The sequence below is a fragment of the Siphateles boraxobius genome, unplaced genomic scaffold (genome assembly GCF_051911475.1).
Source record: "Siphateles boraxobius isolate OS27281-9 unplaced genomic scaffold, OSU_SipBor_1 20, whole genome shotgun sequence".
Taxonomy (NCBI): domain Eukaryota; kingdom Metazoa; phylum Chordata; class Actinopteri; order Cypriniformes; family Leuciscidae; genus Siphateles; species Siphateles boraxobius.
In genome coordinates, this window is record NW_027508811.1 from 4,839,512 (window position 1) to 4,864,841 (window position 25,330).

Consider the following 25,330-nt stretch of genomic DNA (forward strand, 5'->3'; position numbering starts at 1 on the left):
CACAGGTCCCAGCGTGAGCTTTAAAGATTATTTGTTAACCATAACAAATAATTGTGTCTGATTGGTCTCAGTTGCTACAAATGTAAGAATAAATGATGTGGATGTCGAAGATCTCAAAAATGAAGTTTATTACAGCGTAGCAGTGGCAAGGTACACGAAGCACCTTGGGTTCATCCGCGTCAGAATGAACTCAGAACATCCAAATCTTAAACCTTTTATCCTGTTACAGTTTACCACTCTTAATGTAAATGAAGTTGCTCTTGTTGTAACAGCTGTGTTCTGTATGTTAATGAAGCTGAGACACCCCATTGTCTGAGAAGGTTCTCGGTGTCCCACACCCATTCCCATTCTACAATTGACTACCATTTGCTCAGGATGTGATTTTGCTCAGACTAAAATTTCTTACACCTTCGAAAGCTGTACAGCAAACCCATCTAATCTGGTGCCTATTACACGTCAAACTAAGATTGCTGTGGGGACAAAAACTTAAACTGTTCAGTTAGCACTTTTAAACATCCGCTAACTTAAAAATCACTATAAATCACTTCTAGTCAACGACTTAACCACAAACAACCTAGATTTTATGTTTCTAAATGAAACTTCCTGCAACAGTCCTCAATGAAACAGCCCCTCCTAACTTTACTTTTGTGAGTGTCTGCAGAGCTGTAAGGAGAGGTTGGGGTTTAGCTGCTCTTTTTAAAGATGTCTATTAATGCAAGTAAATATAATTTGGGAATTACCCATCTTTCGAATATTTGGGTATTGTGTTAAAAAGGTGCTCCACGCATTTTACTTATAATTATTTACAGGGCTCCAAAATACTCTCCAGCCTTTGCTGAGGACTTTACAGAGCTGTTATCAACAATTTCCTCAGAGTTTGACTGTTTTGCCATTGCTGGAGATTTTAACATTCACATAGATAATGCAGAAACCAATATGGCAAATTAACATTCACATAGATAATGCAGAAACCAATATGGCAAAAGAAATCAAAACTGTTTTAAAAACTTTTGATCTGACTCAGCATGTACATGGTCCCACACACAATTGTGGACACATTCTACACTGTAAAAAATTTCCGTAAAAATACGTTACAATATACCATATAAATTTGAAGGATTTTTCCGTATTTGTCTTTTACAGGTCTTTTACCCGTATTTTGAATCACGCGTTGCATTCTGGGAACTAGAACCTAGCGGCGCGAAAAGTTTAAGATGCAACCGCCATTACACACGCAGATGACCATGGCCAAAGTTGCTTTTTAAAGTCGGATTTTGGGTGTATGGAAGCCATTCTGACAATTCTGTGGTAAAACCGAAAATTATGTTTTCCTAAATGTCAAATAAGCTGTTAGCGTAACGTTGTTTAGTTGCCATCTGTCTGGCATGTTAGGCATATGAATGTCGGAGCCGGTGCGTTTATCATTTTATGCATATCGTCACACATTGAAATATTTAGTTCACACTCGTGGGGGTTCCCTGATTGTTTGTGTGTTATAGTTTCCTCGTTGTAATTGGTTTATTTACTTTTATTAGTCGGTGATGCGGTTTATTTCTTGCCGAGCGCATCCATTAACCAGTTGTGATAAAGTGCAGTACTAACGTTAGTGTTTTTGGAGCAATTGAATGCCTTCAAACAAAAGCTACCAGAGGAATCGTCAAGAAAAGTAAAGGCCATTTAAGACTTGCTTGATTTAAAAGGCATGAGTGTACAACGTGAAGAGACTGTGTGTGAAGATGCAGTAACCGTTACAGCTGGATCAAGGAAAACGTCTCGGGTTATGACTATAACCCTTGTTCCCTGAGAAGGGAACGAGACACTGCGTCGAGAATCGACTCTTTGGGGACGCTCCCTTAGCGTGCGCCTCTGAAGTATGAATGAAACTATTCCAATCCTGATTGGTGATGCGTCATGACGTAACATGTGACGGCATAACCGGATGCATAAAAGCGACGCCGGCACACACACACACTAGCCTAGTGTAAAGACTCTGGGGCGGATCTAATCCGTGGGGAATTTGCATATCATAATTAATAATTGGTAATTAATAATTATTCATACATGTTTGGATTAGATCAGTCTTACATGTTAATAAAACTCCCGATAAGGGATGATATGTCATTTTACCTGCATGCATGTCTGTGTATCCTTGCACTTAACCACAAGTTGATTGCAATTAACTACACAGACCACGTCTTACAAAACAGGCTAAATTAATTAGCTCAATTGTCAGACTAATATTTGTGGGACTCCACAATATCATCTTACTTTATAGGATTTCAGGAAAAGCAATTCTGTGGCCACAAGAATTGGGTTTCCTGCCCTATAAACACATACTCTTTAAAGTATCTTTAATTTGTAAGCTTGTTGCTGTAAGATCTTTTGGCACTTAAGGGACTTGAAAATGAGCAAAAAGGCAGTACATCAATCAGATGAATATAATGAATTTAATAAGGCAGAACTACTTATGTATTTACTACGGTTACATGGGATATATGTATTTACAAACATAATAAACAACAATACACGATAAGGCATCGATGAACGAGAAATGCATAGAGTGTGGACAATGGAAACACGTGTGAGAGGGGAAGAGGAAGAGAGAGAGAGAGCATTGGCAACATTCCCCCTGACAGTCCCCTGTCTGTAACAACACGAACACATCATCTTAATGCTTCTTAGAAGCTCTATAAAGAGATATACTTAAGTTTCTGGGTCTCTCTGTGTCGCGGCATTCCTGCGCGTGCGTGAGCGGAGTCCTTTAGGAAGCGTCACTGGGTGCTGCTTGGCGCGCGTGTTGAACGGAGTTTCCAAGTCTTTGGGGTAACATTACCAAAGGAAAATAGTTCGGCTAAGTTGGTTTCACTTTGTGGAAGTGAACAGAGTCGACTACGGAAAAAAAAACTTTGACTAACAAAGAAAAGAAATAAAGATCTCTACGGGGAAATCACGCGGAGTTAACGTCACATCTTCGCATGGCTGGTGAAGAAGCGTGTGTGCGTCTCTCGCCACGTGGTCACGTGCGCGTGTTTCTCCTTCAAAACGAGTGCGCGCTCGTTTAAAGGTCCCTTGTAGATGGATTTGCTGAAGAGATATGTCACGCGGTGTTCTTTTCACTCGTCGATTGGAATTAAACACGGAGACTTATCTAAGACTGAAAAACACAAACTAAACTAGAAACAAATAAAAGAAAGGCGAAGAGCTCGCCCGGAGGCGAGACCTTACATTATGACACAAAGACAGGCGAAGTAACAGAGCGAGCGGAGGGGGGAAGCGTCATTTATCACCTTGGAGAAATCCGGCCTCTTCCTGTTGACTTGGCCAATTAGAGGGTTGGAATTTCACAGGCGGGACTTTGGTTTTTATTGCTCTTTGTCTAAGAGAGAGACATTTGAAACCCTAATTTCGTCGGTGTTTAAGAGCAGAATCTTCACAATTCTTATAATACTAATGTGTCACAAGTTTAGCAAAATGTAATGTCAATTAACAAATGGGGAATGAAGATTGGAGTTTATCGAGACCAAACTTGCCACAAATGGATTTGGTTAAACATTAGTTGGCAAAGTTTAAGACATTATCGCATTAGAGTTGTCGAGAAACATAGACCAAACCACAAAAAGGCAACTCATGAAATAGGGAACTTAGATACATTGTTCATACAATTCTCAAGTGGATATATAATAGCATATATATATATATATATATGAATACAGGATTCATTTCTCCTCCTTGGTTAGAATTCAGAGAGAGCCACAGTTCTGTGAACATTCCTTTGGGTCGTAAACGCTGTTATCTAAGAACACCAGTGATGTTAGTTTTGGTCTCTTTTCACTCCAAAGATGGAAAACATAGTAAACTATATTTTACTGGATATTACTGTACGTATTCTGATTGATCACACCGAAAGCATTCTGGAGGTGTCCAGAACTATGTGTACAAGTTATGGGAATAGACAGTTATATTTAAAATGCATAATGAAGGTATTTATAATTCACCTTAAGCTACGATAAAATCATAGTCATTCCAATGTGACATGGGCAAATGGACACACAAAAAAAACACATCGAATATATCTGGTTAAATGTCTTTTAAAGAAAAGAAGTTCCTTTTCGCTTTGGAATCCACTTCCTTTGGGACATTCCAATCAGTCATAAAATGTCTTGTAAGCGGACACCACGCTCTGTCCTGAGTGTGGTCTTCACTGGTGGGGGAATGTGTGTGTGTGTGTGTGTGTGTGTGTGTGTGTGTGTTTGGGTTAATTTACATTCAGAGATTTTTGGTCTTTAGCAGAATGTATTTAGTTATTCAGATTCACCCACTTAGCCCAGTCCTTACAGTCCCCCTTTTTGTCTGATGAAGTCCCTGTGTGGACTTAATCGGACAACACTCATCACAATGGACGGATGACAGGTGAATCATGATGATCGGGTAGCAGGTGCTCTCAGGCTGAGGCTGAGGGCTCAGCTTGATTAAGTTCGACGCAGCCCCCAGCGTGGTACCCTCTTCCTGAGGGTCCCGTGGGCTTGGCTGTAGATATTCGCACCTCGTTGAGCCTCTTGCGCAGGATGACTGTCGAGCGTCTGGGTGTGGTTGATAGAGGTACCCAGCGTAGGGTCGGCCGCAATCCAGGATTGGACAGCAGGTGTGGTGGTTAAGTAGGGCAGTTGAGACAAAGCTTGGAGGGCTGTGTCGATAGGATAAATGTCAATTCGCTGGGACCCCCCCCCCCCCCTTTCGCAAACCACAACTCCCGTTCTGGAGTTAGGGTGAAAGTGTGGTTACTGGAGAAGGATGGGATTTCCAGTTCTAATTTGTGCTCTTTGCTTGGAAGATGGTACCATGCCAGGTCGTCAAGTTGAAGGATGGCGCCTTTCGGTACTTGGATTCACATGCTCTGGTGGAGCGAGGTGACACAGGTGTCAGTGTCATTCTGGTCGTAATTGAGTGCAGCTGTGCGCACAGGAGTGTTAACGAGCCCTGTCACCTACAATCTCTGCTTCGGTCTCGATGATTTGAGTGCGAGGCTTAGCTTTGGCAGGGCAGCAGGTGTCGCTGATCTGCAGCCTGTAGATTCCGTCAGTGTTGTCTCCGAGGAAGGGTTTGTTAGGGCAGAGATAGTGAGTGTCTTTGGTCAATGTGCACACGTACGGGTTCGGAGCTAAGGACAGCTTTGTGTAGCTGTCGTTGAAGTCAACCACGTCCGGCGTGCGGATCTTGATGTGAGTGTTACTTTTCAAAATCTGACATTGACAATGTTCTTGAGCCGGTAGATTCGGCTTGGCTCTATGATGGGTAAGTTCCGGAGCAAAACCCACTTCTCTCTGCTTGGGGTCGACGCAGAGTGGGCTGGCACTACCCAGCGAGTAGGCAAGGTGTATTTGTAGAGAGACAGCTGGCGTGGTGATGGCGGAAGCCAGCACGGTTTGCACAAGGCTTAAGGGTATCCGGTGAGGTGGAATTCTACCCATGGCTAGGCTGTCAATGGAGGAGTTCACCTCCAGCAGCGTGTCTATTATCAGGGCTGTTACCAGCTGAGTTTGAGCAAAGTCATTCTGGAAGACAGTAAACAGCTGTTTCATGGAGTTCACTCTCTGGGTCAGCAGAAAGCTGTGAGTGTTGAAAATTACCACAATCCCCTTTAGTGTCTTGTCGATGGTCTGCAGGGATGCACTCTGTGTTGCGAGTTGCTCTTTTATCTGTGGAATCTCTGTCTGGATTTCGGCTGCATGCCGCCTCACGGTGGCTAGGTTCACTGTATTCACACTGGACATACAAGTGTTAAACAGAGTGGCGGCGGCTCCGGGCAAAGCTCCCCGGAACTGTTTGGAGCGGTGGTTGTGTCCACCTAACTCCGCTTGTGTGATAGTCATTTTCTCAAGTTCGTTGAGCATGTGCTCGACATCGGCCTCAGCGTGAGTGAGGGTGTCTTCTGTCCATCGGCCCCTACCCAGCTGTATTGTGTTCTGTAGGCGTTGCGAGGATCAGGTGGCACATACACTTTCTGAGTGCGGGTCCGGCAGAAAAGGAGTCCTGGTTGTTCCCTTAGGACGATGCCTGATGCCGGACCTGGTGAGATGTCCGATTGCGGCTGCCCTCTGGTTGGCTGGAGGCACAGCAGCATCCTGGTAAAAGTGAAAGGGAGAGAGAAAGAGAAAGGGAGGAAAAATTTCAGCGAGTGTCGTCCTTGGTTGGCTAGGACAGTCTTTCCGCTTTTGAGGACGGCGGTATGCCACTTGGTTCGGTGTCTTGCAAGTGTCTCTGGTGCTGCGGTGTGCAGCACATGGTGCGTCATGGGCATACATTGGCATGACCCCCCTTTTGCACTGTGGCACCACAAGCTGTGGCGCAGAGATGGCATCAGGTGCAGAACGCTGAATGTTGTCTTGTGGACGCAGCATGTGCCGGTTGACGTCGGTTGTCTGAGGCATTGGTTGTCGGTGGGTGCAGACGGCGTTCGTGGGTGGTTGGAGGGGTATGAGAGGTGGTTTCTCATAGTGTCCATTGTTTGTCATAGTCTTTGGTAAGCTGGAACGTTAAGGTCAGGTTAATCAGAGGCTCTGTGACATTTTGTCGCACTTGTGGTGAGACTAATGCATGACCCTAAAAGTTCAGAACCAAGGTTTAATGGGTTCGCTAGGAATGTAGCATAAAGCTATGCGTTTCACGTGTAGCTAGCTAGTGAAGTGTGTCTTGTATCCTTATCATCTTAGCTGTGGATGTTAGGAGGCTAAGACTTATGTGGTTCTGAGAGTATTTCCCGGAAAGGGCATAGCCGAGATGAAATAACTGACTTAAGATGGTTCTTATGACTAAATTATTTCTCAGGACTTAACTAGTGGTTCACTACGGCTTGACGAAGTGAATGATAGGGGGAAAAAGGACAGCTTTCCTATTCAAATTATGCTTATTATCAATCCTCTGGACTATAGTTATGCCCTAGTAATCGTTGAAATTACTTGTGTTGCAGGGTCATAAAAATGAGTGCACTTGTTGAAAATAAACAAAATCACAAATAAAGGTGTCTGTTTCCTTTCTGGGCCCTATGGGAAATGGAACCACATTCCAACAAGAGAGGAAATGGAATTGAATCATATAGATGACCGAAAAGACAAGGTAATAGCTGACTGCTATTATTATTAAAGTAAAAATAGAAATAAAACGTAGGGGAGTTGTCAAAACAGCGGGAATGATCTGAATGTGAGAATAGTCAGTAGCACTAGTGACTAAACTTTGAATTTGCTTGGACCAACACTCCATGGTGGGTTACAGCGGTTGCGTGTTCACGACCACTCTGTGTGTCCCTTCAAAGGTTTAGTCAACATGCTGATGAAAATTCTCATTACTATACAGATTCTTCTCTAGCTACACATTTTACATGTACTTAAGCTTAAGTTTAATTGGCGATTTAGCCTACAGTGCTCAGCAAGGACTATGCCTAAACTAGTGAAGGTGAACTTTAGCTGAGCAGAATTGAAAGTACGGAAAGTGAAGAATTACGAACCCTAACTGGGGTTAAAGAAAGTATTCTAGAATACTTTGGGCTGTATAAACAGCAGCTGTAATTAAGGCTTCAAGTAAATGATGCTAACTGCTAACTGTAGAAGTTATTATTTAGCTTAGCCTAAGCTGGATGGATGTTAGGTTAGCTTAGCCTAAGCTGGATGGACGCTAGGTTAGGTTAGCTTAGCCACCTAGGCTGGATTGTTTACAAAGTGACATCACGAGTTAGCACTTCCTGTGACAAGTCGTTGTCATGGGAACCAGAGCATGTCAGAACAATTCGACAGTACCTGAAGAATGTCTGCACCTTTTTAATGAGTTATGCATGTTTAAACGGGTTAAAAGGGGGCGCCTGTACTTTAAGTCTTTCAAGAACTTGATGTTACATTTAGTAAAATGCAAATGTGTTTGGCATTTGCTAATTTTACTCATGGAACTCTTTTCTTTACTTTACACAACTTATTCTATTTGTTTACAGAGTAAGGAAATAGATTGGCTGTAAGTCAAAGCTTGTCTAAGCCTATGTAGTTACGTCCCTCTCATGCATAAATGCTGGCTCTTCAGCGAGTGAACAGTTTTGATCGCTAGGTAGCTCTCTGCTTGTAGATGCAGCTAAAATTTTTAGGTGAATTACATCAATCTAACAGTAATTTGTAAGGCCTTTACATTGTAGAAAGGGGAGCATCACCCAGGTCTACGTATATATAACACTGTCCTGAGCTTTCTTTGTCAGAAACAGGTTTAGCAATACTGCAATTTGTATTTCTTTAACCAAAGCAGGATAGATATCGGTACAGTTTACAAGCTGCTCAGATGAGATTTTTTTTTTTTTTTTTTTTGTCAAACAGACTTACGCTTTACTGCTGAACTTACTTATATTAGTTGGAAATCTAAGACTCTTTCACTTACAGTAGAGATGTCAATTCCAGCTATTGTTTTATCTGCATTTAGACAAGCCAGCAACCAGTGATCAAAATGCTTATCGCATGTTGTGTTCCGTTTGGATCGCAATGATCAAATGCACACCTGTAGGTTTACAGTAGTTTAAACTGTTTTCCTACACTATGGCGTCAAGGTGACGTATGCCTTATTTGGAGCTAGTGTTTCCTGTAACCCTTCATTGTCATGGAAACTAATGTTTAGCAGTGCCAATTCAACCAGCATCTAGAAACTGTTTGTTTCAAAAGAGTCGTTCATAGTCTGTTGGCCGTTGAGATTTACACGTCCATTTAAGATTTTTAAATCAGTAAAATTCTAATTTTACGAATGCAGAGTTTTGCAACTCTTTGAGCACACATTTTCATCTACTTTTACAAGTTCTATGTCCTATGCTGATCAGGGACCCTTTTACAGAGTCTTGCATTGTATTCATTCTGTGTGCCTTCTGGTTTTGCAGTTCGGAATCAATGGGATCTTAGGGACCCTTTCTGAGGAGGCCTTCTGTGTTAGAGGCCTTCTGTATTCAGTTCATGCATCGTTGAGCAGCATTTCTTGGTCTTTGGTGAGCTGGAAGGTGCAGGGTAGCGAACTTGAATCTTGACTTGGTGCTGAGGCTGTGTACCCATGGATGGCTGCTGGAGTTCCTGGGAACTCTGTGACCTTGGAGTCTGGCTGTACGACTGCACGTTCAGCTGTCACGTTTGGGGTATAAGAGTTCGATCTTTGCTCTTAGCTTTAGTGCTGAGTCTTTCAAAGGGCTGAGCTGACATTAAAGTGAGGTCTGAGCCGGTGTCTACCAGAGCTTCCAGGCTCACCTCATTTTCCAAAGTGATGGCTAGGTAGAGTTTCCGGGCCACCCCCCTTTTCGATCAGGTTCCCCAGGAGTCTTAGCGTAGGGGCTGGTGTGGTGATCGATGGGCGGTTAGGGCCGGTCTTGTGTAGTTCTCTGCGAAGACAGACAGACAAGCAGCATTTCTAGGTATTTTGAGCTTTTGGACCCAGCTGTGGGAAACTGTGCTGTGTCGCTCAGGCTGTGCAGCTGTCAGCTGTGGTGGCTGGGTGATGCTGTCATTTTGTGATGTGACAGTTAGCTCTGTGCTCTGAGGCTGACGAGCAGTGTTCTGGTTGCCTGGTTCAGGTCTTACGCTTAGACATAGGATGTCTGTCTTGTCCCTCTTGTCTCCTTTGGAAAGTCTTTTGTGAAGAAGCTCTTTCAGCGACTTCAGGTTCTCAGCTGTCTCAGATGTGGCGGCACTGTTTTTTTTCTGATGTGGGTTCAGACTTGTGCTTACCAGTGGCATGTCGAGAGGGGTTCCGCTCGGGGCTGTCTGGGCTTGATGGTCTGGTCGATGGGGCTCGGCTCTTTCTGGGCCATTGGTCGGTTTCCCCTGTGGCTCCACCTTTTGGGTGGTCGGGTGGTTGTTGCAGGTCCCAGAATCTGTCAAAGCCCTCAGTCTGGTGTCTTGGACGAGCACCATCGCAGTAGTGCTGCCCTCTGTTGGCCTGGAACGGTCTTGACTCTTTGTAAACAGGGCTATGGTGTTGTGGGGCGCCCTCTAGAGGCAGCTCTGAGTAGGGCTCAGAGACAGAGTAGATTGTGGGGTTTTTCAAAGTCTTTTCGGACACAGTCTTTTGCTTTGTGTAAGCTTCTTTTAGCTGTTGAGTAGTCATGCTATGTGGTCAGGCCAGGATGTCTAGATGATGACTCACTGTGGGGTGCAGATTTCGGAGAGACAAAGTTCTGAAGTTGAAATCATCCTCCATGCCGGACTGATTGAGGTCCATGGCTGTGATTAGTCTTTGGTCTGATTCTGGATCAGAGAATTCTTTAGTGAAGGCCTGCCGCAGCGGCTGGTAGTCCGACTTGACTGTCTCTGGTTGACGGTCGAGGAAGCTGCGCGCATCACGACTGGACGTGATTCTGAGCAGGTACAATCTGTCCCACGCGGTGACGTTGGTAACAGTTTGTAAGTGAAAGTCAATGTCCTGCGGGTGCCGTGCACGTTGTTGCCTCCTGCATGGTTCGGAGTGAACATAGGGATGTTTCTGGCCAGCTTGTTAAGTCTTTTGGGAGCCATGCCGTGGTTAGTGGCCGGGGCTCTCCTGGAAAGGCTCTTCCCCCCTCGCTGCTGACGGGGGTTCTTGTGGGCTGGCTGGTGATGTTTTGAACAGTGGGCTTTCACCCCCCTGTACAGCTCTGGGTTCTTGGCTGAAAGGTGCGGACTGGCTGGTCAGGGAAACTTTGTGGTGTGCGTTTCCCCTTCCCGGTCCTTCTGCAGTCTATAAGAGGGTTTCAACTCTGTGTGAACGGTGTCAAGTTCGTGTTCGAGATCTTGTCTCTGCTGAACGAGCTTGTGGATGGTAGCACGGGCCTCTTGCGAGTTTCTTTCGCAGGCCGTGGCTTTCGAGTCTCTTTAAGTTCAGTCTCTGCTCTTTGCAAGGGGCTTCACTTTTGTCGGAGTTTCTCGTTGAGTTCCTCTCTGGTTCTTTTCTCTGACTGCACTCTTTGGTCTATGTGCAGATGAAGATCAGATAGGGCAGTTTGAAGTCTTTCCACTTCCTTCTGTAGCTCGGGGTCGTTGTCATCCTCGGCTTGCATCCTTAGCGTTGCAACTTCGTGCTCCAGGGCGATGCGGCTCCTTTCGTGGAGACGTGCTTGTGCGATGAGCTGGCAAGTGAGGTTGACGTGTCTGACCGGTCTTTGTCGTGGGAGCTTTGGCTTGGTTTGTGCGCCATCAGCCTGTCCACGTCTGCGATGCTCTTGGCTCGGGGCTCTGAGTCACTGGCGACCTTGGTCAGGAATGGAGGTGTCATGAATCTCAGCCATGTCTCCAGGTTGTCCCAGCGGGTTGTGGGACTGTAGGACCGGAACATACTGGCTTCACTGTGGGCGAGAGGAACACAACACACACAGAGAGAGACCAATGGAACTGAATTGCCCCTTGGGGATTAATAAAGCTATCTGTATCTGTATCTGTATCTGTATGCAGGTTCGTTCTACGTTTAACAAGCTATAAAACGGGCTATGCCACGTATGTAAATTTTGGTTAACTGATGCCGACAGTTAAATCATTTGGTGGGACAATTTGGGTAGGTCAGCATGGGCCTGAATAAAGATTTTTAACGGGGCGGTAGCTTAGGGGTCACCTGTTGATGCTAACGGCTTGGTTGTCAAACTATTATTCAGCGTTCCTTGTTGTCTCAGATAGGTTCTGTCTCTAGGTGAACTGAAAGGAACAGAGCACAACAGAAAACAGCAATGGCAAGATAGCAAAGTTTGAAGTAACATGCAACCATCCAAGATGGAAAGGTCTGTAATGAAATGGCGTTAATAGTACACAGGAAGTGTTACAGGGGAAGAGGAGGCCGAAGCCTGCGATTTGTGGCTCGGAGAGGAGGAGGGAGCCAAACACTTCAATGACCGGGGGAATCTCTAGATTCTCTGGCCAATACTAAGTGGATGGATTTAATACCTTTTCTAGTTTCCCTGGGGTGAAATTAGGTCATTCAGGTTGGAGTCAGCATCGTGGTTGGTCTTTCTGTAGTCCCCAAACACTTGACAGCAGTCTCTCGGGCCCTTCCGTATATCTGTACCGATGTGTGCCCTCACGCAACTTGACTTTGAACACAACCGGCAGTGCCAAATTGATGATGTCGTGTTGCGGGCCGCACCAACGGAGAAATACAGGAAAGTCCGAGACTCGTGCTCAGTCAGCGCTGGTGACGCAGGTCAGACGAAAAAGCTTGCTGGACCCCAAGCAGAGATGACTGTCAAATCACCACAGCACGAGAGAAATTTCTACCTACAAACACAAAACAGGATGAAGGACAAGTGAACCTCAACGTGAATTAAAGCTCTCTCTATCTAAATCAAGTTGAGTGTCTATTTTTTTTTGTAGAAAAGTCATCAAAGGCAACGGCTTTACTAAAATTATGGTACAAACAAAAAGGGAATTATGACAATGTTAATTATCAGAACAACCTAGCCTCCATTCAGAGAAGAGATTAAGTGCAGCAGGAAGAGCACAGGAGGAAGCAAGCTGTAATGGCGCGTCTGGGCCACTAAGGGTTTGGGCCACTTCCTCCTAGTGGTCAACCTGGCTGACAGAGAACTTGATTTAAATTGCATTCAAACTGGTTTAAATACAATTCAAATCAAGCGTATGCATAGATGTTAAGTAACTTCTAGAATAGTAAGGATACAGTTGTCATAACGTATCAAATACATAACGAAACGTATCAAATCAAAATTATTAAAAATAATTTGAAAAGGGAAATATAGAAATAAAGCCATAAAACCATTCCCAACAGGAAAGGAGACTTAATTCAAATTGATCTTGAAATTTGTTTGTTTCAAACCAAATTTGATTAAGTGTAGGAAATTAAAGGTTGGCATTATATTTGATGATGATCACGACTACGGTGAGGTATCAATGATAATAACCAAAATAAAACCAACTGGGAGAAAGCCACTTCAGAAAAGAATGATGTTAGGAACTAAGTGATGAGCTGACGTAGAGGGGCGAGGCCAACAGGGGCGCATTCCTCCTAAGTGGTCATCAGAAACTGCTACTGCTTACTTTTACATTTTAAATTCAACTGTGGTTTGAACCAAATTCAAAATAAGTGTACACAGTCAGGAGTCAAATCATGTTAGCAAAACTGGATCTTGCACATGCATTGAAAGTTAGAAACACAATTTCAGAAATTCACTGGAAAAATCTGAAATTGTGATGAGAGAGATTGTTTAGGAAAGGACGACCTCGTTACTAGTGTCCACGAGATGGCGCTATTTCGCTCATGGAGGGTAAAGTCAGGGGGCGGTGCGTAATTCGAGAACTGTCAAGCACTTAGGCCTCAGTGCTGCCCCCTAGTGTTTGTCAGCGGAATAACAACCAGCCTGCTTCCATGTGTGATTCAAATTTGGGCGTGCAGACGCTTTGTTTTCTGTAAGTTCACACTTATCCAAAATAAAATCTCAGCGGGCTTTTTTTTTTGGCTATATTTCACAAAACGGCGTGGCAGGAATTTTTTCTACACACACACATAGGGACAACAGGAATTAGGCATCGGTTTTTCGATTCCCACATACAACAATTAGCGCTATGATTCACACGTGTTCGCTTATGAATTTTAAACCTCGGCGGGTTTTTTCTATTCGACACACGTGTGCACGGAAGGATTTCTTCGCTTCCACGCACTAATATGGACAACAGGAATTATACGTCTGTCGTTCGGATCCAAATAACATTTATCAAATAGCACTTATGATTAAAAATGTTTTTAGGTTTTGGATTTTATTTTGGTGCTATATTTTAACAAACACGTCTGGCGGGATTGCTTCGCTGCGTCGTGCAAAATAAAACAGGAAATATTCGTCTGTTTTTTCGACTCCCATGACATATTATCAAATAGCACTTATGATTAAATATGCTTTAGGTTTTTTTACAATTGAGTAGCTACGTCAATGTTTAACCAGGAGTTCATCGTTAATCTAACGATTATAATATCAGGCCTTTCTTAAGAATAGTGAAAGAGCATCGTTTCACTAAATCTAGTCTTCACCCTGACAGAAGAATCTCGTTCGGACAGGGGAGTTTAACATTAAAATGTCACAATTCAAAGGAGGTTTCTTCGTCTTTTTTTGGACAAATTTAATACTATGAAACTGTAGTTTTACTTTTAGTTATTAACAATGGCAAAAGGAATGTTAGACATTATTTTGCAGCTGTTAATGTGCTGAAATGGACTCGGCTTTGTGCCTTTAATCAGTCAGCCAGTGAGTTCGCGTTGCGTTCGCTCACTCGAGGCGCACGTACAATATTAAATCACAATATAGACATCGATTGAAACTGAATTGCTCAAAAACAAGTTTAAAATGTGCCCGCATTATTCTCCACCAATTATGTAAAGACTCTGGGGCGGATCTAATCCGTGGGGAATTTGCATATCATAATTAATAATTGGTAATTAATAATTATTCATACATGTTTGGATTAGATCAGTCTTACATGTTAATAAAACTCCCGATAAGGGATGATATGTCATTTTACCTGCATGCATGTCTGTGTATCCTTGCACTTAACCACAAGTTGATTGCAATTAACTACACGGACCACGTCTTACAAAACAGGCTAAATTAATTAGCTCAATTGTCAGACTAATATTTGTGGGACTCCACAATATCATCTTACTTTATAGGATTTCAGGAAAAGCAATTCTGTGGCCACAAGAATTGGGTTTCCTGCCCTATAAACTCATACTCTTTAAAGTATCTTTAATTTGTAAGCTTGTTGCTATAAGATCTTTTGGCACTTAAGGGACTTGAAAATGAGCAAAAAGGCAGTACATCAATCAGATGAATATAATGAATTTAATAAGGCAGAACTACTTATGTATTTACTACGGTTACATGGGATATATGTATTTACAAATATAATAAACAACAATACACGATAAGGCATCGATGAACGAGAAATGCATAGAGTGTGGACAATGGAAACACGTGTGAGAGGGGAAGAGGAAGAGAGAGAGAGAGCATTGGCAACATTCCCCCTGACAGTCCCCTGTCTGTAACAACACGAAAACATCATCTTAATGCTTCTTAGAAGCTCTATAAAGAGATATACTTAAGTTTCTGGGTCTCTCTGTGTCGCGGCATTCCTGCGCGTGCGTGAGCGGAGTCCTTTAAGGAAGCGTCACTGGGTGCTGCTTGGCGCGCGTGTTGAACGGAGTTTCCAAGTCTTTGGGGTAACATTACCAAAGGAAAATAGTTCGGCTAAGTTCGTTTCACTTTGTGGAAGTGAACAGAGTCGACTACGGAAAACAAAACTTTGACTAACAAAGAAAAGAAATAAAGATCTCTACGGGGAAATCACGCGGAGTTAACGTCACAGCTTCGCATGGCTGGTGAAGAAGCGTGTGTGCGTCTCTCGCCACGTGGTCACGTGCGCGTGTTTCTCCTTCAAAACGAGTGCGCGCTCGTTTAAAGGTCCCTTGTAGATGGATTTGCTGAAGAGATATGTCAAGCGGTGTTCTTTTCACTCGTCGATTGGAATTAAACACGGAGACTTATCTAAGACTGAAAAACACAAACTAAACTAGAAACAAATAAAAGAAAGGCGAAGAGCTCGCCCGGAGGCGAGACCTTACATTATGACACAAAGACAGGCGAAGTAACAGAGCGAGCGGAGGGGGGAAGCGTCATTTATCACCTTGGAGAAATCCGGCCTCTTCCTGTTGACTTGGCCAATTAGAGGGTTGGAATTTCACAGGCGGGACTTTGGTTTTTATTGCTCTTTGTCTAAGAGAGAGACATTTGAAACCCTAATTTCGTCGGTGTTTAAGAGCAGAATCTTCACAATTCTTATAATACTAATGTGTCACAAGTTTAGCAAAATGTAATGTCAATTAACAAATGGGGAATGAAGATTGGAGTTTATCGAGACCAAACTTGCCACAAATGGATTTGGTTAAACATTAGTTGGCAAAGTTTAAGACATTATCGCATTAGAGTTGTCGAGAAACATAGACCAAACCACAAAAAGGCAACTCATGAAATAGGGAACTTAGATACATTGTTCATACAATTCTCAAGTGGATATATAATAGCATATATATATATATATGAATACAGGATTCATTTCTCCTCCTTGGTTAGAATTCAGAGAGAGCCACAGTTCTGTGAACATTCCTTTGGGTCGTAAACGCTGTTATCTAAGAACACCAGTGATGTTAGTTTTGGTCTCTTTTCACTCCAAAGATGGAAAACATAGTAAACTATATTTTACTGGATATTACTGTACGTATTCTGATTGATCACACCGAAAGCATTCTGGAGGTGTCCAGAACTATGTGTACAAGTTATGGGAATAGACAGTTATATTTAAAATGCATAATGAAGGTATTTATAATTCACCTTAAGCTACAATAAAATCATAGTCATTCCAATGTGACATGGGCAAATGGACACACACAAAAAAACACATCGAATATATCTGGTTAAATGTCTTTTAAAGAAAAGAAGTTCCTTTTCGCTTTGGAATCCACTTCCTTTGTGACATTCCGATCAGTTATAAAATGTCTTGTAAGCGGACACCACGCTCTGTCCTGAGTGTGGTCTTCACTGGTGGGGGAATGTGTGTGTGTGTGTGTGTGTGTGTGTGTGTGTGTGTGTGTGTGTGTGTGTGTGTGTGTGTGTGTGTGTGTGTGTGTGTGTGTGTGTGTGTGTGTGTGTGTGTGTGTGTGTGTGTGTGTGTGTGTGTGTGTGTGTAGGGTTAATTTACATTCAGAGATTTTTGGTCTTTAGCAGAATGTATTTAGTTATTCAGATTCACCCACTTAGCCCAGTCCTTACACTAGCGATGAAGCAAGACGCTCTAAGGCCTCGAGGGGCGTGGCAGGACGACGCAGTGTCTCGTTCCCTTCTAAGGGAACAAGGGTTATAGTCATAACCCGAGACGTTCCCTTTCGAGGGAACTCAACACTGCGTCGAGAATCGACTCTTTGGGGAACGAATGCCCACTAGGCCACGCACCGAAGACAGGCCTGCCCAGGAGTGAAACTGATTCAGGCACTCAGCAGGACGAGAGCACACGTGCGCCAGGCGTACTGGGGAGGTGCAGACTATAGAACCTAATAAAAGTGTGTGGGGTAGCCCAACCGGCTGCCTCACAGATCTCCTGGAGGGGAACTCCCGAGAGGAGGGCCCTAGAGGACGCCATGCCTCTAGTAGAATGAGCCCTTATGGCCAGAGGTGAAGGCAAATTGCGCACCTCATAAGCCAAAGCAATAGCCTGCACAATCCAATTACTAATGGTTTGCTTGGATGCCGGGAGCCCTCTCCTAGGTGACCCGAAACTCCTCCAAGAAGAGGACCTCTCGAGATAAATACTCAAAGCTCTGACGGGGCAGAGCAAATGAAGCTTCTCTTCTTCTCCCGACACATGAGGTGGAGGATGGAAAGCCTGAAGGGTCGTAGACCTAGCCGTATTAGCAGGCACTTTAGGCACATTGCCCGGTCTCGGGTGCAAAAAGGCCTTAACCTTGCCAGGGGCAAACTCCAAGCAAGCTGGTGTCACTGCCAGGGCTTGGAGATCTCCCACCCTCTTAAGAGAGGTGATGGCTAAGAGAAAGACCAATTTGTAGGTAAGATCTTTAGGCGAAGCCGACTGAAGAGGTTCGAAGGGGGCCAGGGATAACCCTTCCAGAACCACTGCCAGGTCCCAGGCAGGAACCCTGGACCTGGTTGTCGGTCTCATCCTCCAAGTACCACGGAGAAAACGAATGACCAGCTGGTGCCTCCCCAGAGGCCCATCACTTAATGGCGCATGGAAAGCCGCAATGGCAGCCACGTACACCTTAAGCGTGGAAGGGGAGAGACCCGCAGAGAAACGATCTTGAAGAAACTCCAGAAATGAAGCCACCGGGCAGTTAACTGGGTCTAAATTATGTTCTCTACACCAAGTAACGAAAACATTCCACTTGAGGCCATATAATCTCCTAGTAGACAGAGCCCTAGAGCTAAGTATGGTTTCAACCACCCCGGCTGATAGACCAGCGTTTAGGTACTGAACCCCCTCAGAGGCCAGGCCCACAGTTTCCACAGCTCTGGTTGAGGGTGGAAGATTGTGCCCTCCACCTGAGACAATAGATCCCTCCTCAGAGGAATCTGCCATGGCTGAGCTATCAGGAGCGAAATTATATTTGAAAACCATACTCGGGTCGGCCACATTGGGGCAACCAGAAGTAGACTGATGCCCTACTGACGGACCCTCTCCAGGACTGCCGGAAGCAGAGCGATCGGGGGAAATGCGTACAGGCGAAGCCTCGGCCAGGCCTGTACCATGGCATCCAACCCCAGTGGGGCTGGATGTGAGAGGGAGAACCAAAGTGGGCAGTGGGACGTCTCTCGAGACGCGAATAAATCCACTTCCATGGGCCCAAACCTCTCCCATATCAACTTCACCACATCTGGATGAAGTCTCCATTCCCCGGGCCTCAGCCCCTGCCTCGACAGGATGTCTGCTGCCTGATTCTGAACCCCCGGAATATACATTGCTCTGATAGACAGTATTTTCCCTTGGGACCAGAGAATAACCTGATGCGCCAGTCTGCACAGAGGGCACGATCTGAGTCCCCCTTGTCGGTTTAGATAAGCTACCACTGATGTATTGTCCGATCGTACTAGGACATGGTAACCCTTGATGTCTGGAAGGAAGCTCCTCAGAGCCCTGAACACAGCCAACATCTCTAGACAATTTATGTGCCAAGAATGATGATGGTCCTGCCACAGACCCCTGGCAAAGCGGCCGTCCATGACCGCGCCCCAGCCAGTGAGGGAGGCGTCTGTCGAAACGGTTTTCCGGCGACATGACGCTCCTAACACTGGCCCTTGGGACAGGAACCAAGGTTTCTTCCATATTATTAGAGAATGAAGGCATCTGCGCGTTACTCTGATCATACGAAATGGATTCCCCTTGGGGGAAAACCCCTTGGCTTTCAGCCACCACTGAAGGGGCCTCATGTGTAGAAGGCCCAAAGGTATAATGTTTGATGCCGCTGCCATGAGGCCCAGCAGTCTTTGGAATTGCTTTACAGTAGTGGCCTGGCCTAGCTTTAACTTGGACACCATCGCCAGAATGGACTCGATACGCGCCGGAGACAAGCGTGCCTGCATCGTAGTCGAGTTCCACACAACGCCTAGAAACGTTGTGGACTGGGACGGTTCTAACACACTCTTCTTTGTGTTGAGTCTCAACCCCAATTTTTGAATGTGGCCAAGGACGACATCTCGATGCCGAACTGCCATTTCTCGAGACTGGGCCAGAATGAGCCAGTCGTCGATATAATTCAGTATGCGGATGCCCTGAAGTCTCAGTGGAGCAAGTGCTGCATCCATACATTTGGTGAATGTGCGGGGAGAGAGTGCTAGGCCGAACGGAAGAACCCGATATTGGTAAGCTTCGCCCCCGAAAGCGAACCACAGGAACCTCCTGTGACATGGAAGGATGGATACGTGAAAATAGGCGTCTTTTAGATCTATCGTGACAAACCAGTCCTCGGATCTGATTTGACTCACGATGACAGGAATAGTGAGCATTTTGAACCTGAGCTTCATCAGAGACAGGTTCAAAACCCTGAGATCTAGAATTGGCCTCAACCCCCCATCCTTCTTTGGAACTATAAAGTACCGGCTGTAAAATCCGGACTCCCTGTCTGAATGAGGAACACGTTCTATGGCCTCCTTTAGCAGCAGAGATTGCACTTCTTGTTCCATCACCTGAGCCTGCTCTGGAACCACTGTAGTCTGCACCACCCCAGAAAATTTGGGGGGGCGGTGCCCTAACTGCAGTCTTCCCCTTACTTTATTATATGCAGGACCCATGCAGATATGTTGGGAAGATGATACCATGCCTCTACAAAATCTACTAAGGGAACCAGCCTCTCGAGACTGGCCTCTGGTGTTTTTCGAGCACCCTTCTCGACCCCCTGAAGCGGAAGACCGGCAGGGTGTAGTCAATACGGTTTTCGTGGCCATAACTGATGCTCGTTTTTTATTTTTCGAGAAAAACGACCCACAGTGCGTTCGCTGGAATATGATGCGGCCCGAAGCGTCACCGACGGCGGGCAACTCACATCGTTTCCTAGAGGGCTCCGCTGTGAGAACAACCTCGGTTGTTCTACAACGGAGGGGACAGCCCTCAGAGGTCCCACCACTCTGGCTAGGACCTCTTTCCTGAAGCCCTCCTAGCCTGAAGGACATCCCTTAAATCGCCCTTCTGGCTGGGGGGCTTCTGCTGGGAGCGTTTCCTCCGTTGCCAAGCTCCCGGAGGAGGGGCTCTAGAGGAAACGCTCTCCCTTTGCTCTGCCCGGTGTGAGGAGCTGGTTGATGGCTGGGGCTGATGTTCTTGCCCCACCCTACTCGATTTGGACTTCGATTTTCGGGGGAGGAACTGCTGGAACGCCTCAGATTGCTTCTTCGCCTCCTGAAACCTGTCGACGACCAATGTAACGGCGTCGCCGAACAGGCCAGAAGGCAAAAGCGGTGCATCCAGCAGAACAGATTTATCTTTCTCCTTTAGACCAGATAATTTGAGCCACAGATGCCTCTCCGTGGCCACCATAGCTGCCATAGAGCGTCCAATAGCGCGGGCCGTCTCTTTAGTGGCCCGGAGAGACAAATCTGTGGCTTTGCGCAACTCTGAAATATCTTCAGGAGTTGGCCCCTCCCCCTCGTCCAAATCTTTCAGGAGATCGGCCTGGTATGCCTGCAAGATAGCCATAGAGTGCAGACATGAACCAGCCCGACCTGCTGCCATGTAAGCCCTGCCTATTAAAGCAGATGTATCTCTGCAGGGCTTACTAGGCAGCGCAGGGGTTTTAAGGGAAGATGCCGACTCAGGAGATAGATAACCGTCTAGAGCTTCTTCGACTTTAGGCATCTTCCCATAACCCATATCCCGTGCCCCCACAACATTGCTATAATCGACAACAGATGGACGGGAGACACGGGACGAATGCGGTTTATCCCACGATCTCGAGATCTCTTTGTGGAGATCGGGGAAAAACGGCAAACCCCGGCGCTGAGGCTGTGACCTGTGCCGCAGGAAACGCTCGTCTAACTTGCTTACGACTTGCGTTCCCTGCTCATCTTGTGGCCAGCTGATGTTAAGTCTGGCCACGGCACGAGTCACAACCTCCACCAGCTCCTCATAAGCTTGGCCGTGAACTAGCGCGCTCGACTCACGGTCATCCTCGATGCTGATCACCTCTGCCTCCTCGGAAGCAGAGAGCTCAAGCACCGGGACCTGGTCGTGGGCAGAAGAAGCCGCAGCGCGGGCTTCTGCACCACTCACAGGGGCTTCGGGATCTTCAGATGAAGAATGAGAAAGTGCCGCAGCAGTCTCATTCTCATCTGCAAGATCCCGCTGCGAACCCCCCCTCATGGGTAGTGCTTCACAGTGTACGCAGGCAGCTCCCTCGAGAGCTGCCTGGGCGTTCTGCGCTCCCAAACAGTTCACACACAAAACATGCGTGTCCCCATCCGTAATAAAACGAGGACAGGGGTGCACACACATTCTGAACTGCTGGCTGGCCATAATATATATAGGGATAGACAAACAACACCAAATAAGACAGATAGTCGTAACATAGAGCGCTTGCTGAAGAGCGAAAAGCTAGTGTGTGTGTGTGCCGGCGTAACACACAGACATTATACACACACACACACACACACACACACACACACACACACACACACGACTTTAAACCCCAAATAATGACCTTGAAAGATTAATTTACATATTAACATGACTGCTATTATCTAACTTACTACACTTCTGCCTGTAACGTTAACGTTAGTCATTCTTTAACAGATTCCTCCTCATTAGTTTGTTTCATAGTGTTTCTTTTGTTTTCTTATCTATTGACAGGACTTTGCTGCTGTAGTTTGCATCCCAAGCACCACCTGCATGCTCCTTATGGATATGTATCTTGTTTTATTAGCATTTCTTTATTTATTAACCATTATGAGTGTTACAATACTGGCAACACACATATTTAAAGTCTGAGGGAAAATGTTGGGTTACACTTTATTTTAATAGTCACTTTAGACATTCTACTAACTATAAGTAACTTTTCAACTACATGTCTGTCAACTAACTGTCATTAGAGTATTAGTAGGCTGTAGTAGACTGTCAGTAGACTAGTGTTCGGGTTCGGGTTAGGAGAACAAGTTGACTTGTAGTTGCTAAGTTACTTATAGTCAGTAGAATATCGGTTGGGGGACCAACAAAATAAAGTGTTAGCAGATATTAAGCAGACAGTCTACTAATACTCTAATGACAGTTAGTTGACATGTAGCTGCAAAGTTACTTATAGTTAGTTGAATGTCTAAAATGGACTATCGAAATAAAGTGTTACCAAATGTTGATAGAAAAAGTTGGTTGCTGAATACCCCCTTGAAAGATATTTATGCTTAACGTTACATGGTCAGTAGAAATACAAATTGTATAGGTTAGATATAAACAACTATGTTTAAAGTAGGGTTGGGCCGAAGGACTATATCATCGTCCATCGTGATGGCTGATAGACATTACGATGTTTAGCCGGCATCGCGATTTTGTGGTTAAAAACACTGAACAGTTGTGATATAGCCTATGACAAGCACTGAGCGCGTCCGTCTTTGGCTCAGCGCCAGCCATAGCGGAAAAGCACAGTTTGAATCTGGCAGTGATGTCACGTCACTGTACATTCGCTCCTTAGTGGTCAGCTGCTGCAGAGTTTGTCGAAATTGCTGATAAGATATATATGAAAATATCTAGTGGAAAATGAGAATGTCTAAATTATTTATAGAGCATGTTATTGTGTTTCTGTTTTAGTTGAAAATAATGAAACATACTATAATGTATAGTTGAGCAGACAAGCTAACATGACATGCAATTGACCCTTCGCTAAGCTCCGCCTGTCAAGCTTTCGTGCCTGGCACGTCTATTACAGTGTATATGTACCGGTGTCAGACATTCCCAATGAGATAATTAGTAATTTTTGGCGAATATGTGAAATATCTGAGAGAGCAAGACAAAAGGGACTGCAGTGTCCATTCAAGGGATATATCCACGACATAATATGCAGCCGATTAGAGAATAATTTAATAAAAATTGAAGCTAAAGCCTATAGTCCCAGCGCGAGCAGCAGCCGTCTCATACGCTGACCATTCAAATGGGAAACACACAAATTGAGGAACAGCTATGTTCGTGCACAGCAGGGTAAGTGAAATGCGGAAATAATCTAATAATTATCAATCAAACAGCTTATCCATAAATCTTGTGGAATAACACTAACCCCGGGAGAGCCGCGATCAGTTTGGAATAAAGTTACTCAGTCAGGGGTAGTAGGCCGTCGATTAACAAAATGCTGAAATATATTTTAAAGTAGGTCAGTGAGCCTTAATCGTCTTATTTTACGTAAAAATATATGCATTATGAACAAAGAACCATCATTTTTTCCAAGCAATAGGTGTTTTTGTTAATCCCATCGACATTTAGTTGTGAATGGGGTCTCCCACACTGCTGGATCCATGCTGTGGATGCCACCATGTTTGTGTCGTTGCAATAGTAATCCAGCTCAGTACGAGAGGAACCGCAGGTTCAGACATTTGGTGCGTGTGCTTGGCTGAGGAGCCACTGGTGTGAAGCGACCATCTGCGGGATTACGACTGAACGCTTCTAAGTCAGAATCCCGCCTAGAAGGAACGATACCGCAGCGCAGCGGGACTTTGATTGGCCCCGGATAGCCGGCCCTCGGGCCTGATTCTACCGTTAAAACTGCCAGGTCCCTATCACCGCTCGGCTGTGGTAATGTTTAGGTTTACCATGTGGGGAATCCCTCACCTAACACAGCCCCGGCTTGTCTCTTCCTTGATTAGTGCATCAGAATGCACAACTAGCTACCATCCAGCATTTTGGCAACGCAAAGTAATAAACTCATTGTAACAGTATATCACTTGGTTACTGGTTGGCGGGCAGCGGAAAATTTTGCCATCCAGGGAGCGTTTTCCTTGGAATGGGATGTCAGGTGAAAACTATGAATTTCCAGCCTGTTTGCCCGCAAGGATCACTCCTTGGTGATAGACAGGGATCGGCACTTCCTCATTAAACAGATCCAGGATAATCTACCTGATGAACATCTACATCCAGCCCCGAAACATCTACCTGTGTCGGCATGGAGAGAGCAACGACAACCTGGAGGGACAGCTGGGCCGTGATGCAGGCCTCTCGCCGTGAGACAGACAGGTACGGTTAACCGCAGACAGAACCATTACAGTACACGGTAACTAAATTTGAAACATCATGATGGATAGGTTCCCTCCCCTCTGTAGTTTTTGGTGGCTAAACCCGAGTGCAGTCCTACCAGGACCTGTTCCAATCAGTCCGATGGCTCTGAAGAATTTACTACACATTTCTTAGTGAGTGATGAGTTTTCCCCACCTAGAATCTTTGTTTTCTTTGTTTTGACACATTCTTTATCAGTAATACTGTTTTGGATTTCTTTTACAGCCTTCATCTTAACTGAAGACAACACAGCAAAAACTCCAGTGTTAAATTAACTTTCCTGGGAGTTTATATGGCTCCAGACTCAAGAGTGTAAAGTGTTAAAATATGAGTGTTAAATTAACACTCAAGAGTGTTAAAGTTAATGAGATAATTACGTAATTAATTGAGGGATGATTAAGCATTATTGAAGACACCTGATGTTAATAAGCAGAATCACTGAAGGAGAAAACTGAACTCACTGAACTCATTAAGAATCTTGTGACATAGATACATATTGTTAATCACAACATCATTGATTATACGTCAAATATCTAGAATTTTCTATATAATACAAAGGGTTTCTTAAAAGTTGTTTTCAAAAATAAAAAAGTATTTATTTTAGGCACACACAGACATCAAGATTCAATCTATGCATCTCAACAATGGTGAAGAGCAGAATATTCAATTAGGAAAAGTAAATTATATAGACAATTCAGATCATAATTTATTCATACCGCAATGCATGATGGGAGCCATTAATGAGTTGTGATTGGTGGCAGCCACTGCAACATGCATTATTATTGTCACCATTGTTGAGATCCACAGTCTGATTATTGATATCTGTGTTTCTAAATAAAATTATTAATTTTTTAAGTTTTTTAGATATTTTTGATTATATTAAAAGCACTGAAAGTCCTATGCTGTAGAATCACAGAGCAGTTGTAATTAACAAGTTAAACTATCTCAGTAAGTTTAGATTTTCAAATCACAACATGATTATGTCAAAACATAATCAACACCATCCAGTCACTTTTTGTCTTTGTTCATCTGGCTGCTATAACTCAATTACAGCAGAC

At 44.6% G+C, this 25,330-nt stretch overlaps 1 long non-coding RNA gene across 2 annotated transcripts; it reads left to right on the forward strand.

Annotated features, from left to right (window-relative positions):
* Positions 1–23,150: 23,150 nt before the first annotated feature.
* LOC143744669 (uncharacterized) lies at positions 23,151–24,522 on the forward strand. Of its 2 annotated transcripts, XR_013205879.1 has the most exons (4): positions 23,151–23,207; positions 23,987–24,233; positions 24,320–24,406; positions 24,498–24,522. It is a non-coding gene; the product is annotated as an uncharacterized LOC143744669 (long non-coding RNA). The 2 variants fall into 2 exon arrangements; XR_013205878.1 differs by lacking the exon at positions 23,151–23,207 and having other exon boundaries at positions 23,980–24,233.
* Positions 24,523–25,330: the final 808 nt, after the last annotated feature.